At 35.8% G+C, this 5000-nt stretch overlaps 1 long non-coding RNA gene across 1 annotated transcript in view; it reads right to left on the bottom strand.

Annotated features, from left to right (window-relative positions):
* Positions 1-923: 923 nt before the first annotated feature.
* The window catches only part of LOC138028931 (uncharacterized), a 14726-nt gene continuing 10649 nt past the window's right edge, over positions 924-5000 (bottom strand). The window contains exon 3 of the long non-coding RNA XR_011127769.1: positions 924-4737. This is a non-coding gene — a long non-coding RNA (uncharacterized lncRNA). The remainder of the gene's footprint in view (positions 4738-5000) is intronic.

The following is a 5000-nucleotide window of genomic DNA, read 5'->3' as shown; positions in this document are numbered from 1 at the left end:
CTTTGGTTTTGCTTTGAAACTCGCTCTAATGTTTAGTATCAACTTTGCTTACAGCCTTCGTGGATAAATTAAGCCATCCGGTCCCTAACTGAAGCTTTAAACTTTGATCTTTTTCTTATATTGCTTGTCGACTTAAACTCTCTAACTCTTCATGTTAGAGACCCCACCCCCCACCCCCTCCCCCACCCCACAGTGTCAAGAATCTTGCTATGCAGCTTAAGAAACTGAAGCTCGACTGGGATGAGTGCCTTTGTAATCTCAGCAATCATTATAAGTGCTCTTTTTGTTTTGTTTTTGTTTTATACATTAATTGATTCTTAGCTTATTGTGAAGTACTATGTTTTATTGACTCATTAATTATTTGTGCAACGAGCAGTCATTGGCCCACAAATGTGTTCAAGTGTTTAAACAATATTCTTTAAAGTCAGCAGTTTAGAATTGTCAGAAAGAAATAGTTGAACGCAAAAGACATTATAGTTACAAGTAGAGCAAACAAAAGTTGGAATTGTTTTGTGCTTAGAAGTTGCTGTCATTGACGGAGTTTTTAGTTTTTCTGGGTTGTGTGTGATTGTTTCTGCCCCTGCCCTTCTCTTGCTTAATGTGTAAATGTGAATAGGGGTAAACTTTTTATGTGAGCTGTTAATATATCTAAAGTCGTTTTTTGTTTTATTTCATTTTGTAGGTTTTTGTGTAAAGCTTGATTTCCTTTTGTTCAGGTTAATTGTTTGATATAGAAAATTTTTCTTCATTTTAGGTGGTTGTTAACATCTTTTTCGTTGTTTAGGGACTTGAATGTTAATAGTTTCCATTGTCAAAATCCAGGTTTTTAAATATATGTCTGAATTTAGGTTTTGGGTGTAATTTTTCTGCTTGTTAATGTGTTGGTGGTAGGGTGTTTTTAAAACGAAATTTTATGAGACAATATCAAGTCAATGCATTTTTATTGTATTTCTTGAACATAATATTAATACAAATGTTTTTGTAATATATATTGAAATCTATTAAAATCTTTAAAACTAAATGAGGTTTTCTTATTGTGTAGTAAAATGTATGGTTGAGTAAAATTTAGAAGTGTTAAAGTGTTTTTTTTTTTTGGCAAGGCATTGGTTGTATAGTTGAAAGAAAAAGAAGTAAGCAGGGAAAGATGAAATTCTGCAAAGATACTCAAGATTCTCTGGAGCCCATTTGAAGCCACTTTGATATTTGATTAGTAGCTCTAAATTTACTCCAGAGAAAATTTTATACCTTTGCAGAAATGCATCTCAACCTGTTTACGACTTTCAGGAGGGAAGAGTGAGGAGTGAGATGTGAGGAGTGAGATGTAAGAATTGAGATGTAAGAAATGAAAAGAAAGAAGTAAGCAGAGAAAGATGAAATACTGCAAAGATGCTCAAGATTCTCTGGAGCCCATTTGAAGCCACTTTGATATTTGATTGGTAGCTCTAAATTTACTCCAGAGAAAATTTTATACCTTTGCAGAAACACATCTTAACCCATTTACGACTTTCAAGAAGGAAGAGTGAGGAGTGAGATGTAAGAAATGAAAAGAAAGAAGTAAGCAGAGAAAGATGAAATTCTGCAAAGATACTCAAGATTCTCTGGAGCCCATTTGAAGCCACTTTGATATTTGATTGGTAGCTCTAAATTTACTCCAGAGAAAATTTTATACCTTTGCAGAAACACATCTTAACCCGTTTACGACTTTCAAGAAGGAAGAGTGAGGAGTGAGATGTAAGAAATGAAAAGAAAGAAGTAAGCAGAGAAAGATGAAATTCTGCAAAGATACTCAAGATTCTCTGGAGCCCATTTGAAGCCACTTTGATATTTGATTGGTAGCTCTAAATTTACTCCAGAGAAAATTTTATACCTTTGCAGAAACACATCTTAACCCGTTTATGACTTTCAAGAAGGAAGAGTGAGGAGTGAGATGTAAGAAATGAAAAGAAAGAAGTAAGCAGAGAAAGATGAAATACTGCAAAGATGCTCAAGATTCTCTGGAGCCCATTTGAAGCCACTTTGATATTTGATTGGTAGCTCTAAATTTACTCCAGAGAAAATTTTATACCTTTGCAGAAACACATCTTAACCCGTTTACGACTTTCAAGAAGGAAGAGTGAGGAGTGAGATGTAAGAAATGAAAAGAAAGAAGTAAGCAGAGAAAGATGAAATACTGCAAAGATGCTCAAGATTCTCTGGAGCCCATTTGAAGCCACTTTGATATTTGATTGGTAGCTCTAAATTTACTCCAGAGAAAATTTTATACCTTTGCAGAAACACATGTTGACCCGTTTACGACTTTCAAGAAGGAAGAGTGAGGAGTGAGATGTAAGAAATGAAAAGAAAGAAGTAAGCAGAGAAAGATGAAATACTGCAAAGATGCTCAAGATTCTCTGGAGCCCATTTGAAGCCACTTTGATATTTGATTGGTAGCTCTAAATTTACTCCAGAGAAAATTTTATACCTTTGCAGAAACACATCTTAACCCGTTTACGACTTTCAAGAAGGAAGAGTGAGGAGTGAGATGTAAGAATTGAAAAGAAAGAAAGAAGTAAGCAGAGATAGATGAAATTCTGCAAAGATGCTCAAGATTTTCTGGAGCCCATTTGGAGCAACTTTGATATTTGATTGGTAGCTCTAAATTTACTCCAGAGAAAATTTTATACCTTTGCAGAAACACATCTTAACCCGTTTACGACTTTCAAGAAGGAAGAGTGAGGAGTGAGATGTAAGAAATGAAAAGAAAGAAGTAAGCAGAGAAAGATGAAATACTGCAAAGATGCTCAAGATTCTCTGGAGCCCATTTGAAGCCACTTTGATATTTGATTGGTAGCTCTAAATTTACTCCAGAGAAAATTTTATACCTTTGCAGAAACACATCTTAACCCGTTTACGACTTTCAAGAAGGAAGAGTGAGGAGTGAGATGTAAGAAATGAAAAGAAAGAAGTAAGCAGAGAAAGATGAAATACTGCAAAGATGCTCAAGATTCTCTGGAGCCCATTTGAAGCCACTTTGATATTTGATTGGTAGCTCTAAATTTACTCCAGAGAAAATTTTATACCTTTGCAGAAACACATCTTAACCCGTTTACGACTTTCAAGAAGGAAGAGTGAGGAGTGAGATGTAAGAAATGAAAAGAAAGAAGTAAGCAGAGAAAGATGAAATACTGCAAAGATGCTCAAGATTCTCTGGAGCCCATTTGAAGCCACTTTGATATTTGATTGGTAGCTCTAAATTTACTCCAGAGAAAATTTTATACCTTTGCAGAAACACATCTTAACCCGTTTACGACTTTCAAGAAGGAAGAGTGAGGAGTGAGATGTAAGAAATGAAAAGAAAGAAGTAAGCAGAGAAAGATGAAATACTGCAAAGATGCTCAAGATTCTCTGGAGCCCATTTGAAGCCACTTTGATATTTGATTGGTAGCTCTAAATTTACTCCAGAGAAAATTTTATACCTTTGCAGAAACACATCTTAACCCGTTTACGACTTTCAAGAAGGAAGAGTGAGGAGTGAGATGTAAGAAATGAAAAGAAAGAAGTAAGCAGAGAAAGATGAAATACTGCAAAGATACTCAAGATTCTCTGGAGCCCATTTGAAGCCACTTTGATTTTTGATTGGTAGCTCTAAATTTACTCCAGAGAAAATGTTCTACCTTTGCAGAAACACATCTTAACCCGTTTACGACTTTCAAGAAGGAAGAGTGAGGAGTGAGATGTAAGAAATGAAAAGAAAGAAGTAAGCAGAGAAAGATGAGATTCTGCAAAGATACTCAAGATTCTCTGGAGCCCATTTGAAGCCACGTTGATTTTTGATTGGTAGCTCTAAATTTACTCCAGAGAAAATGCTCTACCTTTGCAGAAATGCATCTTAACCTGTTTACGACTTTCAAGAAGGAAGAGTGAGGAGTGAGATGTAAGAATTGAAAACAAAGAAAGAAGTAAGCAGAGATAGATGAAATTCTGCAAAGATGCTCAAGATTCTCTGGAGCCCATTTGGAGCAACTTTGATATTTGATTGGTAGCTCTAAATTTACTCCAGAGAAAATGTTATACTTTTGCAGAAATACATCTTAACCTGTTTACGACTTTCAAGAAGGAAGAGTGAGGAGTGAGATGTAAGAATAATTGAGATGCAACAATTGAAAACAAAGAAGTAAGTCGGGAAAGATGAAATTCTGCAAAGATGCTCAAGATTCTCTGGAGTCCATTTGGAGCTACTTTCATATTTAATTGGTAGCTCTGAATTTACTTCAGAGAAAATTTTAATCGTTTCAGAAATGCATCTTAACCTGTTTACAACTTTCAACAAGGAAGAGTGGGAAGTGAGATGTAAGAATTGAAAAGAAGAAGTAAGCAGGGAAAGATGAAACTCTGCAAAGTTACTCATGATTCTATGCAGCCTGTTCGGAGCCACTTTCATATTTTGATTGGTAGCTCTGAATTTACTTCAAAGAAAATGTTATATCTTTGCAGAATTTCATCTTAACCCGTTTATGACTTTCATACGCGCTGGTGGAAATGGAATGGGAAATCAAAAGAGGGGGGAGGATTGGGCCAGGTTTTTCGCGCTTCCAGCCGGCGTAAGGAAAGCCCAGGCTTCTCCTGTACTTTTTAAGGATGCTGGTGTGCGTGCAAGGTCAGGATAATAAAGTTATTTTGGATGGAACAATGTTATGGGTATCTTATTTAGGGTTCGCTATCTTGTGGGAAGCTTTTTGTTTTAAGACTTCTCAGCACCTGAAACAAATAAAAAACAAATAGGGTTAGGTTTCAAAATCATAAGGAATGCTAAATTTTTTTTTTTTTTTTTTTTGGGGGGGGGGGGGGAGGGGGGCAATTATCACTGGATGGTGATGATAAAGTTATTCCCTTTGTCTGGAGAGCTTGTAATGTAAACGCCTAGACAACAGAATGCAATTTACTGCCCCTCTTTGTTACAAGTCACTTCGCCTGGAAAATCAAATCTTCACGTTCTTTTTGTCGGTTGACAGTTTACTGCA

The sequence above is a fragment of the Montipora capricornis genome, chromosome 13 (assembly GCF_036669925.1).
Source record: "Montipora capricornis isolate CH-2021 chromosome 13, ASM3666992v2, whole genome shotgun sequence".
Lineage (NCBI taxonomy): Eukaryota > Metazoa > Cnidaria > Anthozoa > Scleractinia > Acroporidae > Montipora > Montipora capricornis.
Note: the sequence above shows the minus strand (reverse complement) of the source record. Positions and strands in the feature narration are given on the sequence as shown.